A 26068-nucleotide genomic window follows, 5' to 3' on the forward strand; every position below is an offset into this window, starting at 1 on the left:
GCTTGGGCTGAGTATTGAAGCTTTCATGTGCATAAGCTTCTCTTGGAGTTAAACGCCAGCTTTGGTGCCAGTTTGGGCGTTTAACTCCATCTTTTATGCCAGTTTGGGTGTTTTACACCAGAATTTTTATGCTGACTTGGAACGCCAGTTTGGGCCATCAAATCTCGAGAAAAGTATGGACTATTATACATTTCTGAAAAACCCAAGATGTCTACTTTCTAACCCAATTGAGAGAGCGCCAATTGGGCTTCTGTAGCTCAAGAAAATTCATTTCGAGTGCAGGGAGGTCAGAATCCAACAGTATCTGCAGTCCTTTTTCAGCATCTGAATCAGATTTTTGCTCAGGTCCCTCAATTTCAGCCAGAAAATACCTGAAATCACAGAAAAATACACAAACTCATAGTAAAGTCCAGAAATGTGAATTTTGCATAAAACTAATAAAAATATACTAAAAACTAACTAAATTATACTAAAAATTACCTAAAAATAATGCCAAAAAGCGTATAAATTATCCACTAATCACCAGGAATGCTTTGCTGAAAGGTACAAAGTCTTGAAAAATGACACTGCTTAAAAGGAAAAAGCACAAATCACAAAGGCGCTAAAAAGTCATCCAAACAAACTATAAAAAGGTTCCCCATCGGAAGACTACCTAAAAAGTTGTTGAATTATGACTAAAAAGCCCGAGCAGTGAAGACAAACAAGTTGGAAGAAGCCTGAAAAGTCCTCTCAACAAACTAAAAAGGGCAATACCAGACTTGCACAAGGAGAAACAACTCAAGATCGACCAAAGTCAGGATGCTTGAGCATGACTTCCCCAAAGAGATCGAAGCTCTAAAAGCATGATCTCACGGAAAAGTCAGAACTCAAGCAGGGACACTGTTCATACATCGGTTCGAGCTATAAAAGACCGGGTTGTCTGACCTCTTGGAAGGTTGGCCTATTACCGACCTCTTCACAAAGAGTTCGGCCATATCGCCAGAGGAGCCCAAAGCAGGCCCAATGGAAGGAACACAGCCCAATCTAAAGGCAGCCAAAAGCCCAGAAAGATAAAGGCTGTTCCCCTTAAAGATAAGATGACTTCACTCAAAGATAAGATAAGATAACTATCTTATCTCCAGAAAGGTCACTCCACACTATTATAAATACACTGGAGCACCCAAGTATAACTCATATTCTGATTTTACTAAAAACCTGCCTAAAGCCCGTGCTAACTTAAGCATCGGAGTCTCTTGCTGGTAGCACCACCCTCTAGTGACGAAGGATCAGCAACATCACCAAGTCCAACAAGTCGGACACGACAGCTCTGACCACCACCGCCGATCTTGTCCGAGATCGACCTACAGTTTCAGGTAACCCTCGGAGCAATATTCAAAAGAGTAAAGCATAAATCTTATAGATACTAGAGTTTAAAGAGAAACATGGCTAAAAGAAGTGAGAAACCTTGCAATAGGCAATGTTGTCACATCCACAAGTTAAGTGACCATTTGCTTCATCAACGGCTTCTGTGGCACATCCACCATCACTCCTCTGTATAGCAAATATATGATAGTAACGGATTACGATAAGTGGAACAGATTATACACACCCAATATCCTTATCCAACTCATCTTTAACATACTCAAGATCAAGCATATTCCAGATTAAAAACAAAATCACAACTCAATATACTCATTTCTCATTCCAATCTCATTATAATCATAATCGCCATATCTCATTATCACCCTTATTCATATCTCATACAATCACAATGCCACATCTCATTAGATCAATTTTTCACTTCACAAATCTCCCTCAATGTCAACCTAGCTCCCTTAATAGGTTTGCTCTTTTTTTTGAATCCTAAAAGCTAGCTATCGAACCTTAGATAGGGGTTACAGAAGTTTACAAGCTTGCCGGAAAGGTCAAACATTGAAAAAATAGAGTTTTATGTAAAAAAAGGCTCGTGTGTACACATCATTGCTATGCATACACGTGCACCAGATGAATTTTCCAGCCTGTGCGTACACATTATAGTGTACGTATGCATAACTTGTAAAACTTCTAGGGCACACATACCAGAATTTCTGTTTTTCTGCAAAATTCTGCTTTTAAACTCAAACTTTAAATGCGCATCACTTTTTTGTTAAAAATTATTTTTCATCCATTCTTCAAACGTTATAAACTTCATGGACCCAATTTTTATTCAAAACAAGTTTCATAAAATTTGAGAGTCCGAAAGCCAAGTTATGGCCTGCCGAAGGTTGTAAAAAATTTTGTTTTTATCCAAAACACAAAACTTCTAATTTTACCAACGTTCTCAATTCATACTCAATCAAACCACCACAATTTTCAATACTAATGACCTCTAACTACTTTTTCATATCTGAATCATTCCATAAACATATCAACATCCAAACTCTTTAATTGTTTAACAATTCCATGCATAATTTTTCACCAAACTCAACATATGTCACCAGTAATCATTAAACATTAATAATTCACATAATTTAACTTATCCTACGGACAATTAGTCCAAGTTTTCATATAACATTATACCTTAACTACAAAAAACCAAAATCATATCTTGACCGATTTCTCCCCAAGCTCGAAACACCTCAAAACTCTCATCTCCTCAAGTTTTCAAATCTCCAAATCTTCACCAAATGAATTTCTAGCCTCCAAATCTCAAATTCAAACATCCAACATCCACCAATTTGACTACAATTCACATAATTAAATCTAATTTTATGTAATATCACTATAATCAACACAAAGGCTCACTAACTTAGAAAGGTTAGTGATTTCTTACCTTATCCATAGACGTTTGGAACAAAACCTAATGACAATCCTACGCTAGATCACACATAAATCATCAAAAGCACCAAAATACCTCAACATTCAATACCCAAAATCACGAAATTAAAGAGGGAGAATTGGGTGAGAAATTTAAATTTTTTACCACTTTGATCCGGTTGATTTAAAGAGAATTTTGAGATGAACGCGTGACCATAGATGGCTCGTCAATCAGAGTTATGGTTTGAAAGTTACAAAGATTTAAATATTGAGTTGAAATGGAGGTTAGGGTTCTCATCACCCTTCTCCTTCCCAGCGTGAATTTGATTGAATGGGAGGGAGGAGTGGCCGAGTGCTTCATTTATATGTTGGGTCATGGGCCCAAAATGGGTTTGATTCAATTGGTTTAGCCCGTTGGCCCTACTTTGGTTTGTTAGAAAATGATAATTGTATGTGGCATAAGCTTCTAATTATAGGGTACAGTATGTGAAATTTTCTAAAAACTTAAATAATTACTGCTGTTCGTTGAACGGGTTGACCCTTTTGGTTGCACATGTTGTTTGCATGGAATCGTTTGTCCAAAGGAGTTTCTAAGTGTCCATGTCAAAAATGTCGGCTAATTAAGTGGTTAGAACATGCGGACATAACGCTTTACCTCTACCATAACAGGTTCAAGGATGGGTATTGAATGTGGACGGAACACGAAGAAGGAGACGAGTAGGGAATTAACCGGTCTGCCTTTAATTTGAATAGGTCTGGTTGTCAACCAATGAGGGTTCGGATGGTGAGAGACCTAAATATGGATGAAATGACTTAAGAGACTAACCAAGAGAGATACAATGAGATAGTGTGCGATACAACAGGTGTTAATGAATTGGAAGAGCCAGAAGAAGAGCCTAACCCAAAAGCGAAGAGATTTTATCATCTGTTAGAAGCTACTGCAAAATCTTTGTATGATGGGTCCGTTCTTTCAGAGTTGTCTGCATGTGTTAGAATAATGATATTAAGTTGGAGTCAAATTATACCCAAGAGTCTTTTGATAAGTGGCCCACCTTTTACAGCGAACTAATACATATAGGGTCATTTGCCATCCCCTGAAATCACTATGAAGCAAAAAAGCTAGTTCCAAAATTAGATCTAAATACAGTGAAAATTAATTGTTGTTTGAATAGTTGTACGTTGTACTACAAGACGGATGCAAACCTTAATGAATGCAGATTTTGTAGATCACTGAAGTTCCAAGTTGAGAGAAAATAGATTGGTAAATATCGGTTAAAGAGAATTCCTATGAAACAGATCCACTGCTTGCCCTTAATCTCAAGGTTTAAACGATTGTATACCTCGATGAGTTCGGCCCCTCATATGACCTGACATAGTAGCAAAAGAGTGATGATAGGATCATGACGCATCCATCACATGAATTATCTTGGAAAAACTTTGACCGGATCTATTCTACATTTGTGAGCAAGCCCAAGAATGTTAGACTAGTTCTGTGCTCTGACGGGTTCGCATCTAATTTCAATTTCAGTAACGCATACTCTTGTTGGTACATAGTCGTGACACCTTATAATCTGAGTCTTGAAATGTGCATAAAGAACTCGTACATGTTCCTAACTTGCATTATACCTGGTCCCAGCAATCCAAAAGCTACTTGTAGCCGTTCGTGGATGAGTTACACCAGTTGTAAATCTATGGTATATAAATGTATGATATTTCGATGAAGACAAATTTTCAACTGTGGGCTACATTAATATGGACCATTAACGACTTTCTTGCATACAACATGTTGTCAGGTTGGTCCACGCAGGGCAGATTAGCATGTCCCATTTGTATAAAGGATACAAATGTATTTTGGTTGACGAATGTCAGTAAGAATTCGTAGTTTGATTACCATTGAAGATTCTTTGACATGGATCATCCTTTTAGGCACAATAAGGACTCGTTTAAAAAGAATAAGGTTAAACACGATGAGACACCTGGGAGGTTGGGTGGTAGGTAAGGTTAGCAGTGTGTCAGAAAAATCCTAAAAATCATTGATAACAGGGCAAGTATGAGATATCTGGGATATGGCAACGAGCATATGCCTAATTGGAAAGACAACTTGGTTCGACATTGTCTTTATGTAATGCACATTGAAAAAGTGTTGTTTGATAACATCATGCACACAGTAATGAACGATGAGCGAACAAAGAACAATGATAGAATTAATAGTTAAAATCATCCCCGAAAGATATCTTGATCTCCATTTTCATCCCTGAAAGATAACCAACTTGGTTGCATTAGTCTTTCTGTCATCTCCTGTGCTGAGGTGGCTAACGCTTGCTGACATGGCCTGTTAACTGCCAGCGTGGCACTCGCTTAGTGTACCATCTCATTGCTGATAAGATAAGTTTATTATATCAATTCAAGTTAGTCTCTAACTCCATGAACCCTAATCCCAACCCCAACGTAATAAGTATATCTATTCATTACCATTATTCCCCCTTCTCTCTCTCCCTCTCTCTGCTTATTTTGTTTCTTTTTATAGTAGGAACCGAAGAAGAAAAATAGGGAAGAAAGCTTGCTGGTGTTGATGCCAGGGGATGAGATTCCCAAGTTCATTGTGATAAGAATATAATATTTTCCGAGTCTTTAAAAATTTCTGAGGTAATATCGTCTCTAAGAATCTATGGCAAGGAGCGGCATTGATGATAGAATTTGTTCTACTTTGGGCGACGGCTACGATGTAGACGATGTCGATACATAGACGATGGCAGTGTTGAAGGCGTAAGCAGTGACGTGGGCAACAGCAGGGACTACCTAGGAACATGGAATATGCTATAGCGGTGAAGTTCGATTCCCTTGGATTTGGGTTTAGGGTTCATGGAATTAGGGACTGATTTGAATTGATCTAATAAACTTATCTTATCAGCAATAAGAAGGTACATTAAGCAAGTGCCACACTGGCAGTTAACAGGTCATGTCAGCGAGCGTTAGCCACCTTAGCATAGGAGATGACAGAAGGACTAATAGGACCAAGTTGGTTATCTTTCACGGACAAATTTGATTAATTTTATCTTTCGAGGACGAAAATAGAGATCGAGGTATCTTTCAAGCACGATTTTGACTATTAACTCGACAATATTAAGGCTAAGTAAGACTTGATGGACATTTACAGGAGGTCAGATCTGAACTTAAAGATATTTGATAACAGGCGGTGGGTTAAATCAAAGGCAGTGTTCTCTCTAACAAAGGAGCAAATGCAAAATATTTGTAAGTAGTTTAGAGGATTAATGTTTCCTGATGGTTATGCCTCTAACTTGGGCAGGTATGCAAACGTGTCAAAAAGTAGGCTTGTTGGGTTAAAGAGTCATGATTGTCATGTATTCATGGAGTCTTTGCTTCCACTCGCATTTAGAGAACTTCCAACCAACAGTTGAAAACCCTTGACGAATTAAGTGAGTTCTTTATGGAGTTATGCGCTACGAAACTGAGCATGAATGACCTCACAGTGATGGACAAGAACATTCCCATCATACTTTATAAGCTAGAGAGGATATTTCCTCCATTCTTTTTTTATGTCATGGAATATTTAGCAATCCACCTATCGTACGAAGCAATGCTATATGGGCCGGTCCAATTTTGATGGATGTACCCATTTGAGAGGATGATTGGTTTATTCAAACACACTGTAAAGAATAGAGCTCGGATTAAAGGTAACATCTGCGAAGCATTTTTGGCTAAGGAAACTTCCATATTTTGGTCCTTCTATTTGCAGTCTCATATTGAGTCATGTAGAATAAGGGTTGCAAGAAACGAAAAAAAGGGAGAATCCTTGTCAAGTGAAAACATACCCTATCTTTTTGTCGGAAGGGGTTGCAATGGGTGCAAAGAGTGACTACTAGTTAGAGCAGAAGGAGATCGACGTTGCACATCTGTATGTGTTGCTTAACTATGACCAAGTTTTACCCTACTTCATGTGAGTTTTTTAAGTCTTCATAAATATTACAATAAGCGACATACTAGCTTCGTAATCTAATTCAAATTTCGTTCTCCTATTCTATCATATAGGTTATTCCGAGAGGCGAATCCGGAGACATCATTGAACAAATTTTCACATTGGTTTCGAGAAAACCTCAGCGTGTAGCTATCTGACACAACAGATTCGAAATTAGTTGCACTTAGTTGGGGCCCATTGAATAAGGTAAATAGCTACCTGATTTACAATGTTAACAAATATCTATTCAATACCTTACAATGGTCGATTGGAAAGAAAACAAATAACAGCAGAGTTTGAGTTTGTGGGGATTCAAGCAGGGTCCATTCTGATTGGTTTGGTGTGTTGCACAATATAATTGAATTACAGTATTTTTGTCACACTACATATAAGGTGTGTATGTTTAAATGTGAATGGTATGATCCAAGTTCGCGACAAGAAACACGAAAGCACAACGACTACAATATCACTAAAGTAAATGTAACAACAAAATATAAGCACTATAACCCTTTTATTCTACCTCAAAATGCACGACATGTATACTATTTGCCTTATCCGGGTTCATGCAAGTCTAGTTGGGCGGTTGTGGTTAAGACTAAGCCAAAAGGCCGCGTTAAGTTTGACAATACGATAGACGGTTAGGAACCTTACCAGATTAACGAACAAACTCCTTCGAAAATGGTTCTTGATACTGGGGAGCCAATCTTTCTTCGGTCTACTATTATGAATGATGACATCGTTGACATTGTACTAGATGCCAACACACTTCCATCAGAGGACGAAGAAGAAGAGAAAGACAAGTTCGATGATAATCAGGAAATGATAAACTGATATTTTACGGTTTATCTTGTGCTTAATTCAGTGGATTTTATCCACTATTCTCACACTTATTCATAGAAATCGCATGTTTTATATTTGTCTTCCTAATTTTGTGCTATGATTGAAAACATGCTTCTTTGGCCTTAAATTTGCTATGTTTAATCCTCTCTTATTACCATTCGATACCTTGATATGTGTGTTAAGTGATTTCAGGGTTTATAGGGCAGGAATTACTTAGATGATGGAAAGGAAGCATGCAAAAATGGAAAGAATACAAGAAATTGAAGAAATTGCTAACCTGTTAGCCCTGACCTTTTCGTATTCAATCGATCATAACTTGAGCTACAGAGGTCCAAATGAGGCGGTTCCAAACGCGTACGCGTAGATGGAATTTTTCAATGATGCGTACGCGTGAGCGACGCATACGCGTGACAAAGCGTCACGTGCTGGACGTATCAGAAATTGCCCGGTGATTTCTGGGCTGTTTTTTGCCCAGTTTCAAGCCCGAAATTACTGATTAGAGGCTGGGAGTGGAGCAGATTCAATCATTATTCACTATTCACACTTTAGGTTTTAGATGTAGTTTCTAGAGAGAGAGGCTATCTCCTCTCTCTAGGTTTTAGGGTTTTTAGGTTTAGTCTTTCTCAATTTCAGATTTCTATTATGCTTCAATTTAGTTCTTCTTCTACTTTTATTTATTCTAGTACTTTGGTTTATTTATTTCTCTTGTTGAGTTGTTTATTTCCCCCAATTTGGTTTATGAACTCCATGTTAGATTCAATTTCCTTTTAAGACAATTTGAAGTATTTCATGTTTTTTGCTTCTTCTATTATTTGTTGTCATTGATTTTGCAATTGTTGATTTTAGGTTTTATATTCTATTATTACTTTTTTATGTTTTTATTTTATGCCTTCCAAGTGCTTGATAAGATGCTTGGAAGGATGTTAGAGTAGAATTTTATGTTCTTGGTTTGGGATGGTAACTTAGGAACTCTTGAGTTACTAATGTCCACGTAATTGATGATTGATAGCCATTGACTCTAGTTCTCACTAATTGAATTGGTGGAGAGTTAAGACTTATGAACTTGGATTGATATAGCTTATTTGACTTTCCTTTACTTGTTAGAGGATAATTTAATGGGATTGATCCTTGCCAATTCTCATGTTGTGGTTAGTGATAAGGATAGAGATCCTTGACCACCAAACCTTGCCAAGACCTCTTTATCATTTAATTTTCATTACCATTTACTTCTTGTTCTCTTATCCAAAAACCCCAAAATATACAACTCATAACCAATAACAAGAACACTTTCCTGCAATTCCTTTGAGAGACGACCCGAGGTTTGAATACTTCGGTTTATTTTTATTGGGTTTGTTACTTGTTACAAACAATTTTTGTTTGAAAGGATTTTAGTTGGTTTAGAAACTATACTTGCAACGATAATTTATTTGTGAAATTCTAGACCACACAAAAATCTGTTCATCAAAATGGTGCCGTTGCTGGGGAATTACAAACGGGTGCCTTATTATTGGTTATTGTATATATTTGCTTTTTTCTTGTTTGTTAGTTTGTGTTAGTTTTAGGACTTAGTTGCTTATTTTTTTATTAGTTTTTGTTTTTACTTGCTACTATGAATTTTCACCCCTTTGGCTATGAGTTTAGTTCAAATTATGTTGTAAGGAATGGAAGCTATAATGATAACAGACATCAAGGTTGGAACAATCAAAGATGGGAGGAGCCACAAGGATTTGATCAACTTTTTCGGCAACAACCTCCTCCAATGTACCATGAGCAACAACCATTCTACGATGCATCCCAAGACAATGGTTATGGTGGACCTTTTTGTGACAATCAACCTCCACCAATTTACTATGAGCAAGAGCCATTCCAAGGTGCGTACCAAGACAATGGATATGGTGGACTCCCTTGTAGTTACCAACAAGCCCCAGTCCCACCATATGCCTATGAACCTCCGCCTCAACATAATTTTAAACCACCATACTCACAAGCCCCTTACCACCAAACACCCCCATATGACCCTAATCCTTACCCACCATACCAACAACCATATGAGCCATATGAACCACATATATAACCACCACCATTCCAACCTCAACACCTACAAGAACCACCCCCTCCATACTATTACCAAGATGGACCACCTCTAATGTATGCAAGTTTTCAACCACAAGATGAGTGCTACTTTTCACCACAACCTTTAATGGAAGAATATTCATGTCCATTGATCTAAGAGCAAGATGATCTTACTTATACTTGCAATGCGCTCATGGAAACAATGGACCGGCTTCAAGCAACCATCCATCAATGGGATTCATGCCCCAAGCAAAACATGTTCAAGGATGAGCGTGGAGGAGCAACCGTGGAGTGTGTTGTGCATCAAGTGGAAACATTGGAGAGTGTTGAACCGCCACAACCCTACTAAGAAGAACCACCTTCTTATTATGACCCCTTCCTCCAAAATAATGAACCCTCCTATCCACCCCAAGTCCCAATTGATGATTCTCTCGCTTTGCTACTTCAAGAACAAAGAGAAATGCAAAAGGAGGCACTAGAATCTGTCGCCTCCTTAAAAGAGGCAGTGCATCGATTAGCCTCTCAATGCTTGAGCACTCAAAGCGCCCCCATGGCTACATGTGGGAAATCAAATGAAGAGCATAGTATGAAGGAGAGATTGGAAACTCCGGTGGAACATGAGGAATGTTGCTATGTGTTGGAATAATTGGAGGAACCTATGATTGATGAAGACAAGGAAGAAGTGGTTGAAGACTTAAGAAATGCGGTACCTCCATGGGAAACTCAAGTCATAGAGCCTCCTTCCAAGACATTTGAATTTGATGTTCAGGAGGGTGTACAACCTCCAAGGCATATTATGGTTGAAGACTTGGAGAAGGTTGATCATGAGATAGATTCAATCATTGATGAATTCTTACCTATAATTGAACCCTCTCTCACAAGACTAGACATGGAGATTAAAGAAGAAGGGGGCACAACCTCCTACGCCCTTGGTAAGCAATGAAGAAGAGATCGAATTGGAAGAAAGCTACCAAGAGGAAGATGTTGAAATTGAAGAAGCTCGCAAAGAGGTGGAAGTTATCACGGAAAAGCATCAGGGAGTGGAGCTTGCAAGATCATTAAAAACACCTCTCCTAGAGCCATTACCATCCAATACAACATTCAAGTGGGTAAAATTCTTATCCTTAACCTTTAGTTTCCCACCTGAATATGGGTTACTTGAGACAGATGGTCAACTTAGAGTTCTTTGTGACTTTAAGAGTAAGAGCGAGATGGGTAGTGGTTGGAGTTGTCAGGCAAGGTTCAATACGGTTGCATGCTCAAAGTCTAAATGCAAAGGTTGGTGTAGAGCTCGGTTGAATGGGTTTAGGAAGTTGTTCGGCCGCTTCAGTGAGAATTCAAATTGCTTGCCACCCGATTGGAACAATGATGATCAACAAGAAGACGGGTGCAAAAGTAAGGTTTGGGACTCCGAAATTCATTCTAGCAATCAACACTCTTGGGGCCTTGTTAGTTGCTTTCACTTTCTTGAAGCCTTTATGCGCCTAGTTTGGGATCCTGGAGGCTATTGAAACTGCAAACATTGGTGAGGATTCCTAGGTGAGTTCAAGCACAAGCCCCCATGACAAGGAGCTCACCAAATGTCCAACTTAAGGACAATAACTAAAAGTGCTAGGTGGGAAACAACCCACCATGGTATGATCTTTCCTGTTTATTAGTTTTATTTTATTAATATCAGTATTCATTTCCAGTTCTGCATATTTACTTTCATTTTGCAAAAAAAAAGGGGGGGAAATCGACGCGCAAGTGTCTATGACGCGTGCGCGTTGTGTACGACTGTGCAACAAAGAGAAAACAAACAGAGAGTTGCACTGGAGACATGCGAAAAGAGTGCCTGGCGCACGAGCCAACCCACGCGTACGCGTGGGTGACGCATGCTCGTCACTTGCAATTTGGTCAATCCACGCGTAAGTGTCTGGGACACGGATGCGTGGATGGAAAATCGGCGTAAAATGGTGTCTTGACCCGAGAGTTGCGTGGGAAGGAGGCTGGTGTCGTGCGTCTGGCACGATGAGATGTCACGCATACGCATGCCTGACACTTACGCGTCGCCTCTTCTTCTGCATACCCACGCGTCCGCGTGGGCGACGCTTACGCGTCACGTCGCAGATTCCGTTCCTCCCATTTTTTTCTCTCCTTTCTTATTCTCTCCTCTTTTTTTTTCACTTTCTTCTCCTCCCTTCTCATCCTTATCCTCCTTCCTTATCTTTTACATATTGCTTTGCATACTTTCCTTCATTGCATTTTCATTTTGTTCATGTTTTTATCTTCTTTTCTAATTTCCTATTTTATCACTGGTGTTAAATGTTCTTATTCAATTGTTGCATCTTTTTTTGAATTATGTTGGTGCTTCGTGACTTGTTTTAAACTGTTGGGTGTTATTAATTATAAGTCAACATTAGTTTTTATGATACTTATATTCCATTTGCATTAATATGCACCTATATTTTCTTTCATTATCCACACTCTCTCCCCCATTATTGCAATTTTTGCACTATTCATATGCCATTTGCTTCTACTGTTTTCTCACTTGCATGTTGTACCTACCATGTAGTTGAGATCCTCATTTTCGGCAACAACCCACCTATGTTTTATTTATTTTTCTATCTTTGTTTGTGGGTTACTCTTCTTCTTTTCTCACTTCTTTCAGGATAGCCATCAAGAAAGAAAATAGAAAAGCATTTAAATGGGACAAACAACAAGTCCATCTGCACAATCCATTGAAGAAAGAGCAGCAGTTGTAGCTCACAACACCCATCCACTTGCACGTCTTTGCATGCACCGAGGACGGTGCAATCTTTAAGTGTGGGAGGTCGATACCAATCTCCGTGGGTTAATTACTTTCTTTTCAACACCAATTTTTATTCTTCTTTGTAGTTAGTGGTTGCATTTGCATGTTTGATTGCATGTTTGTTAGATTTCGTGCATATTCTACCAATACTTAGTTGAAGTGATGAACTCTTTTCCAAGAAATTATCTTATAGCATTTCACTAATTTGAATTAAATTTTTGTTAAACTTGTTTGAGAAATTTTTATTTTGGAACATGGTTTAGAGCTCGAACAAACAAAACCAGTGAGATTTTGAGCCTATTTGATTGGTTGCATTTTATCAACCAATATTCTATTTTGTTGTGTGTGTTGTTCTCTCTAAAATTGCGATCTTTGTCTTGCTTGATTCTATATGTCCATTGTTTGATGTATGCATGCACTTATATGATTGAGGCCTTGTTTCACTATAGCTCACATACCCATATGGCCTTACCCTTTCATTATCTTTTGCAAACCAATTTGAGCCTATTTTACCCCATTTGTTCTTTATTTTAGCACATCATTAACTCTAAGCAAAAAATAATAATGTACTTAATTTGAATCCTTGGTTAGCTTAGACTAGTGAGAGTGCTCATGAATTAAGTGTGGGAAAATTGGGTTTGGAAACGTTTGGTTTGGGAATTGAGTATGTTAGACTTTCGTGAAAATGTGAAAGAATGTTGAGAATATGTTGATGCATTCAATACCTTAATCATATGCATTGAAAAAAATAAAAAAATAAAAATTATTATGAGAAAAAAAAGTAAGCAAATAATAAAAGGGGACAAAATGCCCCAAAGTATAAGGTGATAGCAATGCATATAAGTTGTACTCAAAATTGGAATGCATGAATATGTGGAAAACATAGTTAATGGGTAGTTAGATTTTGTATTTTGATTACATGGATTGTCCTAAGTTAGGTGGAAAGTTTAGGTTAATTAAGGATGCAGATTTTAGTCCACTTGACCAAATACAATCCTACCTTGACCCTAACCCCATTACAACCCTCAAAAGACCTCTTGATTTGTGTATTTGTGCATTAAATTTTTGTTGATTGTTAGATGAAGAGCAAGTCTTAGAAAGCAAGCTTAGTAGAGAATTGAGAGAATCAAACCTTAAATACCTGAGCAATTAGAGTGTATACACTTCTAGTGAGGGTTCGATGCTCGATTCTTTGTTCCCGGCTTTCATGAGCTATTTTCTTCTGTAAGTCTATTTGTATATTTTTTTATGATTTGAGTTAGTGAAATCCAGTTCATATTTGTTCTTTAAAGGTTTATTTACTTTTCACCAAGTAGGTAAAAGAATTTTGCATTTAACTGCATTCATACAAATAGGTTGCATTTCATACATTCTACCATTTTGCCTTCACTCTTTATAGTCTCTCTTGAGCTTAACATGAGGATATGCTAATATTTAAGTGTGGAAAGATTGATAAACCACTATTTTACGGTTTATCTTGTGCTTAATTCAGCGGATTTTATCCACTATTCTCACACTTATTCATAGAAATCGCATGTTTTACATTTTCCTTCCTAATTTTGTGCTATGATTGAAAACATGCTTCTTTGGCCTTAAATTTGCTATGTTTAATCCTCTCTTATTACCATTCGAAGCCTTGATATGCGTGTTAAGTGATTTCAGGGTTTATAGGGCAGGAATGACTTAGAGGATGGAAAGGAAGCATGCAAAAGTGGAAGGAATACAAGAAATTGAAGAAATTGTTAAGCTGTCAACCCTGACCTCTTTGTATTCAATCAATCATAACTTGAGCTACAGAGGTCCAAATGAGGCGGTTTCAGTTGCGTTGAAAACTAACATCTGGGACTTCGAAATGAAATAAAGTTTGCCACAATTGCTATGCAGTTAGATGACAAATACGCGTGCATGATACATATGCATGGATGGAATTTTTCAGCGACGCGTACGCGTGACAGAGCGTCACATGCTTGACGTATCAAAAATCACTGGGGACAATTTCTGGGCTGTTTTTGGCCCAGTTTTAAGCCTGAAAATACTGAATAGAGGCTGGGAGTGGAGCAGATTCAATCATTATTCATTATTCACACTTTTAGGTTTTAGATGTAGTTTCTAGAGAGAGGCTCTTTCCTCTCTTTAGGTTTTAGGGTTTTTAGGTTTAGTCTTTCTCAATTTTAGATTTCTATTATGCTTCAATTTAGTTCTTCTTCTACTTTTATTTATTCTAGTACTTTGGTTTATTTATTTCTCTTGTTGAGTTTTTTATTTCCCCAATTTGGTTTAAGAACTCCATGTTATATTCCATTTCCTTTTAATACAATTTGAAGTATTTCATGTTTATTGCTTCTTCTATTATTTTTGTCATTGATTTTGCAATTGTTAGTTTTAGGTTTATATTCTATTATTACTTTTCTATGCTTTATTTATTCCTTCCAAGTGCTTGATAAAACGCTTGGAAGGATGTTAGAGTAGGATTTTATTTCTTAGCTTGGGATGGTAACTTAAGAACTCTTGAGTTACTAATGTCCAAGTAATTGATGATTGGTAGCCGTTGACTCTAGTTCTCACTAATTGAATTGATGGAGAGTTAAGACTTATGGACTTGGATTGATATAGCTCATTTGACTTTCCTTTACTAGTTAGAGGATGATTTAATGGGGTTGATCCTTTCCAGTTCTCATATTGTGGTTAGTGATAAGGATAGAGATCTTTGACCACCAAACCTTGCCAAGACCTCTTTATCATTTGATTTTCATTACCATTTACTTTTTTCTTGTTCTCTTATCCAAAACACCCAAAATACACAACTCATAACCAATAACAAGAATACTTCCCTGCAATTTCTTTGAGACACAACCTGAGTTTTGAATACTTTGGTTTATTTTTATTTTGTTTGTTACTTGTGACAAACAATTTTTGTATGAAAGGATTTTAGTTGGTTTAGAAACTATACCTACAATTAGAATTTATTTGTGAAATTCTAGACCAGACAAAAATCCGTTCATCAGGAAACTATATCGAAAGAGGAGGATGGTGAACAAGAGGAAGAAGATGATGAATCTGATTGAGATTAATGTAAGCATAGTTTTGTGATATGTATTTTTTTAAGAAACTTTACGTATTTGTAATATATATTCCAATGAATGTAAAGATAGTTCTGTAAATATAACATAGTTAGCATTATTTCAGATATTTCCATTACCATCATTTGTTATTTGTAATTTAAATTTTTCGTACTTCACATCAGGTTTGAAACGCTGTTTCAATTGTTAATTATCAGGGTACACTAAAATTGGACGAGAAAAGATAATTTAAATTAAAAGGAAAAACTCTACCTCGGATTTACTGTCGCAATATTTTGATGATAACATTTTAAAAAAAATTAAATAACATTTCTGTCGGTTATCGCCGATAATATGACACGAAAAACGAATGAAGTGGTGCCAAATTTTACCGTCAGATTACTCGGACGGTAACATTGACTTGGATCCGTTTTCGTTTTTACTATATCTTATCAGAAAATCTAACAGTAATTATCATCATACGCAAAAAATCTTACGGTAAACATTTATCGACGAGGTTTATACCGGTTGATATTTTTCGACGGTAAATTCGATAGTAAAGTGATTACCATCGGATTTATTCGATGAATTTGACAGTACTCAGCATTTTTCTTATAGTGAGAGAGGAAGAGAAAATGAATAAAGGGTAATATCGGAATGATATGTTTATTATGAGGACAAAGTTAAACAAAACTCAGTGTCACAATGTCTCTTCATATCCATTCATATTTCACAAAAAAGGTAAACCACAAAAATGGTATTCGAAAGTTCACATCGCTGATAAAAATAACACCAAAAGATATAAACGACAAATAAGCCATCAAAAAATTAAAAATGTGACAAAAGTAACTAGATATTAAATAGGTTTAATTACTCTGCAGGTCCCTATACTTTTTTTCTTTTCAATTGGGTCCCTGTATGTTAATTTTTTTTCAACTAAGTCCCAATTAACGTTAAACGTTAAAAAAATGTTAGTGAATTGTGAAATTACTTGTATATCGTTAGAGACCCAATTGAAAAGAAAAAAATATATATGGACCTAATTAAAAATTCGGTCAAACTATAAATATTCAATGAAAGATATTCCTATAATCCCTATTTAATGATTTTACAACATGAAAGATATTCCTATAGTCCTTTTTATTTTGTCAGTATCATTCTTTTGCTTATTTATATACAAATTGTACCAAAAATACCTTATTCTTTTTTTTTTTACTTTCAAAATACCTTATCTTAAGAACATACAACAAAAATGAAGGTATAAAATAAAACAGAAATAGTAGTAATCAACCATTCAAGTATTCATTATGATCATGTAACATTTTACATTTGTTTAGATTTATAGAATATAATTTGTCTTTATCATATCATGGTACACCATAGAAAATCACAAGACTATATAATTTGTATTATTGAAATTTGAAATCTAAAAACAAAAACAATAGAAAACGTAGTTTTCAGTGCAGTACAGATAATATAGAAATCAGTTCTTGTGTTGTAACCTCCCACACTCTGAACTAGTATAAGATTAACAATAACATTGATAACGGCCAATTTCCAAGCCGAGAAAGATTCTAAGATAGCGTTTGTTTTGAGGTACTGAGACAGAGACTGGGAGACAGAGACTCAGTATTATGTTTGTTGGTTCAGAGACTGGTACTAAAATTTCTGTCTCTGTCTCCAAAATTTTAGTATTTCAGTACCTCCAAAAAGTGGGGACACAGGAGACTAAAATTTTTAGAGATGGAAACTTAAACTTTAATAACATTTTATACCTAAAATACCGTCATTTCAATTAATTAATTCCAATTTTATCCTTTGTGCAAATTAAATTAGAGTTTCATTCTTGTTTCAATTTCTGTTTCCCATTTTGCACCAAACAAAATATTGAGATTTATTTTGATCTCTATCTCTTAGTCTCTGTCTCTCAGTCTCAGTCTTTCTGTCTCTGTTTCTCCACCAAACGCTGCCTAAAAGAGCAGACTTGAGTTCATCAGGTGTCCCAACAAGATACTCTTTTTCACCAAAAACTTCAATCAAAGCATAGTATCCTGCTTTCGAAACAAAAGAAGTCAGAGTAAAATCATCTTTGTGAGATCCATTCATCTCTTTGGGGTTCTTCGGGCACTTCCATAAACACCTCCATATACCCATCACTAAAAATAAGGAATGCATAACTATATTTAACACATTTCTATTTGCATCTTTTACATGCAACACCTATATAACATATAATCTCAGATATACAACATTTCAATAAACCATGGATGTATTGAAACTATTATGATAAAAAAAAACAATGAATAATCTTACCACAATGAAGTTAACAATGGCATTCAAGTTAGATCCCAGAGCTGACAGTGCTTCTAAAACCATTACATTGTACCTGGGGAGAAGATAAACAAAAGCAACCAAGTCTCGAAACAATTCAAAAGTAAGAAAATATCTTTTTTATCTTATTGAGGTATACAACAGTTTTAACCACAACTACAATCCTAATCCACATCATTTAATTACAATAATCCATATAGAATTAGTGACATTAATTTGCATACCCAGGAGGATTCTTGGCATCTTCATCATTTTGAGAGGAATCACCAACAGCAACAGAAAAATCAGGTTGATGAATCATAGTGGTGACAAGAGTAGCATCTTTCCCAAAAACAACAATGGCATTACCAGCAGCAACAGGGGTAGCACCAGCAGGGGAATTACCACAAAAGAACAAAAATTAAAAACCCTAAACCGTTGATTCAGTTTTCTCACGCTCAAATTTCACCATTTATCCAGAAAACAGAATACACAAAGGAGAATTAGGCACATTGCAGTGAAATTTAAAATCCTAAAGACGCGAAATTGAAAAGGCTAATTAAAAGAATTTGGTAACGTGAAGTAAGAAAAGGTGTGAATTGGGGATCTTTGAGAATGTTCTTCCACTTACCTTCCCCAAATATTCTACTCCATGCCCTATATCATGAAACTTGCGACCATGATATATGTCTATGGTAAAATCTGAATCCCCATCACTAAAATAAAAAAAGAGAAATAAAATCCTAATAAAACAGCATCAATCACAGCAACAACAATCAACAATCAAGAATAAACCAAATTCATCATCAGCAAAATTAATTTATATGTCAATTCACCAATTAACAAAATTCCTGTACATAAATATCCATATTATAAACCCTAAATAAACCATTATATCAAAACAATCCTAAAATCAATTCAATAAATAGATACTCAACCAATGCCATATTTAAAAAAAAAAACAAAATTAGCATAAACATCAAGTTTTAAAGCTGAAAAAAAGAGGTTTTTTGTCACTATTTACAGACAGTTCGAGTACAGGAAGATTGAGCAGAAGCACAATGCGGGGACGGGAGGCCAGGAGCTACGAGGCTCGGCTCCATGCGACGCAGCGACGTCAGGCGAGGCGAAGCACCGCGAGGGACGGCGACGGCTTAGACGGCCAAACGGCGCAGAAGACCTCCGAACAGAACAAAGCAGAGCAGACCAGCGCAGAGAAGGAGGCAACAGACAGCAGACCACCAAGCGTCCGTTGCAGATGACGCCAGAGATGGATGACGACGACAGACCGACGCAAGAGACGGCAGTGGACGCGATCTCTAGAGAGCAACTTAGGATTTTTTTCCTATGGGATAAAATGCAAGGGGTGCTTTTGGTATTTTGGAAAAATTAATGTTTGTTCAATTAGCTACTCCAACCAAATGACAAGAATATTTGTTTTTTTACCAAGAATATTCTGTTATCTTAAACGTTATTCTCACGGCAGAGACTTAATTGAAAAAAAATTAACGTATATGGACCCAATCGAAAAGAAAAAAAGTATAGGGACCTAATTAAAAATTCGGTGAAACTATAGGGACCTGTAGAGTAATTAAACCTATTAAATATATATACTAAAAACAACTTTAGATATTAAATTTTGATCTAATTTTTTGCCTGCATTATTAAAAAAATAAGATCTTTTCATCTTTAAAATTTAGTAATTTTATGTGAAGTATTTTTTTAAATTATTATGAATGACCATTTTTGAAAAATAAAAAATTTTATAGATCAAATTTATTGTCTTAAAAATTTGGATCAAATGGATAAGTCATTTGCTAAATATAAATTTTTTTACCATGTTTTCAAATTATTCAAAGAGTTATTTATCGTTTGTATTTTTGAAAAATATTATTGTTAGGGTCATAAATTTTTGGGTACCATTTTAATACTTTATTCTCACTAAAATGTATCCTTTACAACCAAATGAAAGACATGAGATCATTGTATTTCTCAAAATGATAAATGAAGCAAACACTACCTAAATATACATATCACAGAAAAATAAAAAAGGCTAATTTTTCGTTTTAAAATAAATTCAATATACAAACATGCATATGTTTAACTTTTTATAAATGAAATTTGTTTTATAAAATTAAAAGATGTTCAATATTTTAGAGTTTTACTAGAATATAGGGATAAATTAAAAAAAATCGTAAGGTGTGATTTTTGTTTCATTTTTTAAAGAAGAGAAAATCGTAGGATGTGGTTTCTAAATTTTTAAAATTAAAAAAAGCTTTGTATGGTGCAATTTTTAACTTTTCATTCACATCCTGAACATTTAATTATTGGGAGTGATTTTCAGTAATCATCATTTGTGGGTAATACACCCTCCTTCTCTAATATACACGCACTTCACCCTTTCAATTCCCCTACCATATTAGAATTAATCTGTATCATAGATGTTTGAATCCACATACATTTTAGTGATTAAAATTTGTGCATCCAAATTCATGATTGTCTTGCCAAACACTATCTACGTGCATTGGATCATGAAAAAATAGAGGAGATCAAATTACTTTCCTTTTAAAAAAATCAATATGCATACATTTTAGGTAGAAATGAATTTTTATATTGGTAAAATTTGGGTGTGATTAGGTATGTGAGGGGTAGCTGGCGGATTTCACTTAGATGTGATAGTTTACGTTTGTTTATAAGAACAGGATATTGAGGCATGAACATAAAAACACGAAATTGTATTTGGCAGATAAATTATGGATAAAAATATTGTATTTTGAGACACTGAATTATTGTATTTGTGTCTTTTCTGACAAGAAAAATACAGGCACACTAAACGAAGATCCAACTTATTTTTTATTGTTTCTTTTATTATCATTATCAAATTTTTATAATTATATTTTTTATTATTTTATTTTTTATTTTAAATTTTGTGTGAAGAAAATACGAAGATAAATTATTTGTTCTGTCTTATATTTAGTTCACCATTAAATAAAATACAAAAAAAACTCATTTTTATGTCTTTATTCTTTATGTCTTGTTCTCAATATCTTATCTTATCCTATTCTCAAAACCAAACGTAGTCGTACATACTGCTTTTTGTGGGTTTTCATGAAACTGTCACTCAAGCCTTTCTCATGGTCTCCGAGATGGTACTAACCTTCCTATATAATTAGTTATTCATATTGATAATGTATGTGGTATATATTATCATAGACTCCTATACTAATCGTACCTGAGAGAACATGTTGGTTGAGGAGTCAAATTTCGGGTTTGCTCGAGTGAGGTTGGTTTCAGTGAGAAATGGTAGAAAATGTATCTACAAAAACATTCAGATGTCCAAATAAGAAGAATCAAAGAGGTATTAGGTTTTTAGGGTTAACGTGTCATCTTGGAAAATAACAGTGTTGCTCCCTAGTATGTAATACGCTTGTTTGTAAATCAGCAAAGGATCTTTAACTTATGATTATTGGATCTTTCCTTCTCTAGAGGATTCTTAAGGTGGTGCTGAGAGGAATCAATTGGGCTAAGACTCGGATGCTCCAGGTCGTCACTTGTGTCATAGGTGATTAGTCTAGCTCGAAGCTAGATCTATGTGGAGTGGGTTGGGCCACTCCGTAACAACTCTACTAGTTAAACATTTTGAATTAACAATTATAGGTATATCCTCCTTCTTGTTCTCAAAAACAAGTACTAAACAAATATTTTTGTCTATAGTTTTTCTTGACACCTAAATTTTAATTCGGCTCTGCTAGGTAGACAATAGAGATTGTGAACAATGGGCAGGAAATTTAGCCCAATGAAGGTAAAAAAAACACCATTCAAATTATCCAAACCAAAAATCTCATTCAGTTATTCTAAAATTTTAACCATCTCCTATACCCTAATTTACCAAATCATTTTAACAAATCAACATCTTCTTTTCTAAACCCTCTGCCGCCGCCACTTCATCAACCATCCCCTTCATCGGCGTCAATATCCCCCTTACCGGACATCATCGTCGCCTCTGGGGTTCATCATGCCGTCGCCACTTCCCCAATCACCCCACTCGCCAGCGCTAGTCTCTCCCTCATCGAAAATCGAAGTCGCTGCAGGTCTCCCTTTCACCGTTGTGGGATCATCAGCCAGGCCCCTCCTCAGAAATAAATGGCGCCTACGTGCTCCCCCTCGCTAACGCTGCTTCACTCACCATCCACCATCACCAGCATCCCCCCATCACCGAAGAAACTTGTTGCCGCATAAAATAGACTATATTAGAAAGAAAACATGTGGCTGCTGCTGATTGATGTTCAAACAACCATCCATGTAGTTATTAAAATAATCATTCAGCTACCTAGTGAAATGACCATCCAGCATTTGTTGATTGTATATACTTAAACCGAATCAAACAAAATGACTTTCTAATTAAGAACCAAAATAACCATCTGCATATCTAGTGAATTGAACATCCAACATATTTGACTTGTATTTACTTAAATCCGTTATCAATGCATAAACTTTTGCTGCTTACCTTGTTAGATTATTCACCCTTTACATTACATAAGTTGAGAAGGTTTTCATATAAGTAGAATTGTCATTGGTGAATAAGGAGGGCATTACAAAGTCCTTCACCCATTTAGGACTCCAACAACGGGCACGTGAAGGGGAAGGCACGGGTGCGGCTGTGGCTACATTTGCCCAGCTGCAGAGGGAACTACTACGCATGGTGGGGATGTGACGGTGTCGGCGAAGGGCTGCGGTGGCATCAGCATAGCCGTCGGGGGTGCAATGACAAGGGGGATGCATGGGTGTGGCTGCAGAGGGATCTGCCTTTGCTATGGAGGGAGAGCGGCATGAGGTGAGGCTTCAGTGGCGTCGGTACGACTGGCGGGGGGTGCAATGGCGTGGGGTGAAGCTGCGGCAGAGTGCACGGGCTGTGGTGTTTTGACTGTGTCTGAGCAGCATGAGGGGGGACGGCTTTATGTTCTGTCGGAACGGCTGTAACCGGCAACGACGGTAAATTTTTGCCGTGGACCGGAGATCGACGACGGTGAGTTTTGGACATGTACTGAAGATTGGGAGGTTATGGTGAGATTAGGAGTAAACGTACGTAGTGTGAATGTATTTAATTGCTAATTCTAATTTTTCAAATTTTAAAATTTAAAATTAAATAATTGATTAATAATTTGATTTTTAATTTTAATTTTACTATCCTTTAGTCCATTGTTCACATTGTTCATAATTATCATTGTTTCCCTGTACTTTCTCAATAAATAGCATATATAAAGAAAGGATAACTAACCACGTTAGTTACTATTGAACTAGAGTTAGTTGCTTCTAGAGTCTTAATACTTATGTATAAATAAGACTCTTCAATTTACTGTATAGAACACACATTAATAGTTAACATTCATTTTTTCTCTCTTTCTCTGCTATTGTTCTCTGCTTTGTATAGACTTATGTTCACATGGTATCAGATAGCGCGCAAAATCCATGGAGCCAGAAATTATCAACAATAATCCATCACCTACTGTTGCTGCTACTCAAGCATTACCATCTGCATCAATTCTAAAGCCTTTCTTCTGTTCCTTTACCAGAAAAACTCAACAATGATAATTTTTTCACCTGACGCCATTCATCTATTCTTACAATTTCTGGTCAAGAACTTCAAGATCACCTGGAACAACAAAAGATTCCAACAAGATACGCATCAGTTGCTGATGAAAAGGCACAAAATGAAACAAAGACATATAAAGAATGGAGGCTTGATGACTACAATGTCTCTTCCTGGCTTTACTCATCACCGGATCCCTCTTTCAAACATCGAGTTCTTGGTTGTCTTTTTGCTCATAACATTTGGAGCTGACTTCACACTCACTTTGCATCACAAACAAAAGCTCGTATTAGGCAACTTCAACTGCAACTAAAATTGATCAAGAAGACTGGTCCAGCATCTGATTATCTTCTTCAAATAAAAAAAGTGGTGGATGCACTTGTCACTATTGGAGCACTTCTAACTGATGCAGAATACACCAATGTCATTTTAGATGAATTAAATGAAGATTATCAGTCATTCTTGACATATGTCACTGCAAAAGATCCATCCTATTCCATTCCAGACCTTGAGCTCTCTTGGTGGCTCAGAAAGACATTGTGGAGCGGTTCAAGAAACCAAAACCCTCAATGGTACAGATCAATTTCACTCAATTCCAACCTTCTACTCAGACTAATTTTGATTCTGGTTATACAAAAAACACACCGCCTATAGCTAATAAAGGCACTTATGGTCAAAGAGTGCGTGGAGGAAGAATAAATCGTGGATGTAGAGGTTCTTGGAACTCAAATCGGCACAATGTCAAATTTATGGCAAGCTGGGGCATATTGTTAATTACTGTTATTTCAGATTTGACCAACAATTTCAACATGAACAACAAAATTCACCCAACTCTTCTATGCACAATGGACTTCCTCCACCTCCCTCATTCCATAATCCCAAAGCAATGCTTGCTACACCTGCTACAATTGCTAATCCATCTTGCTATGCTAATTTTGACGCTTTCCATTACTGTACTCGTGATCAGTCAAACCTACAACAAGCACAAGAATATCATGGACAAGATCAAGTTTATATTGGTAATTCATATTTGCATCATAAAGCAACAGAAAAAAAGATATTATTTGTATGATTTACTGCATGTTCCATTAATTGCACATAACCTTGTTAGTGTATCCAATTTGCTAGAGATAACAATGTGTATTTCTCGTTTTGGCATGATTTTTGTTTTGTGAAATATCAGGCTACCAAGAAAGTGCTTCTCCAAGGCACAACAATTAATGGAGCGTATCGTTTTGAAAAAGTGTCTCTTCCTAAATCAGACTTTAAACAATTTAATACACAAATTTTTGTTGCTCAAACTTTGACATTAGATGTTTACCACAAAAGATTTGGTCATCCAGCTTTACCAATTGTAAAGTCTATTGTAACTAATTGTTCTGTACCTCTGAATAATAAAAATACTTTTGATTTTAGTGTATGTGAACATTGCTACTTAGCAAAATCTCATAGGTTACCTTACTCTCCATCTAATGCTATTTATGATTGCCCTTTATCATTGATTATTTCTGATATTTGGGGGCCATCTCCAATCACTGCTCATACAGGTATTAGATATTATGCTTCATTCATTGATGTGTATTTAAGACACACTATAATATATTTTTTAACAAACAAGTCACAAGTCTTTAGTGTATTTAAATTGTATAAAATTCAAATGGAAAAACAGTTAGAATACTCTATTAAAGCACTTCAAACTGATAATGCTAGAGAATATCTATCTCACACATTTATTGAATTTTTAAAATAGCAAGGAATTATTCATAGACTCACTTGTCCCCGTACCCCTCAACAAAATGGATTAGCAAAAAGAAAAAATAGGCATATAGTCGAAACTGTTTTAGCTTTATTATCTATTGCTACACTTCCTTTAACTCTATGGAATGAGGCTTTTGTAACCTTGGTATATTTGATAAAGCGCATGTCTTTATATGTTACAGGTTATAAATCACCTTTTGAACTATTATATCATCGTAAAACTGATTATGCTTTCTTGAAAATCTTTGGATGTTTATGTTTCCCTCACACTAGACCATACACTGCTCATAAATTGGAATACATATCTGAACCCTGTTTAGTTTTAGGTTATGCTTTGAATAAAAAAGGATATAGGTGTCTTACTAATAGTGGAAAAATAATTGTCTCTAGAGATGTAGTTTTTCATAAACATCAATTTCCATCTCTCTTTTTTTTCTACTACTATTAATGAAACTTGCACTAGCAATACTACTGCTTTAGATTTTTTACCTCAGATTGTATCCATTCATCCCCTCTTCTGTTGATCCTTCATCTTCAATGCCCAAATTCAATTCTAGTGATACGAATCATAGTGAGGAACATGAACAAGTACATCCAATGCAGACAATTTCACAGGCTAATGGGACAGCAATTTCTACCCAAGATCTCATACCAATTACTTCTACTCACATTGATTTGTCTTTTTCCTCAAACCCTCCATCTATAACCACTCTTTTAAAAAATATCCATCCAATGTAGACAAGGTCCAAGATAGGTAATAGAACTCCAAAAACTCTTCAGGTAGCAAAATTGTCAGTCTCTTCTAATTCTGATTTATTGGCTAAAAGTATTCAAAGTGCTCTCCATAATCCCTTATGGAAAGATGCTATACTTACAAAATATAAATCACCACTATA

Source organism: Arachis hypogaea, chromosome 1 (assembly GCF_003086295.3).
Source record: "Arachis hypogaea cultivar Tifrunner chromosome 1, arahy.Tifrunner.gnm2.J5K5, whole genome shotgun sequence".
NCBI lineage: Eukaryota > Viridiplantae > Streptophyta > Magnoliopsida > Fabales > Fabaceae > Arachis > Arachis hypogaea.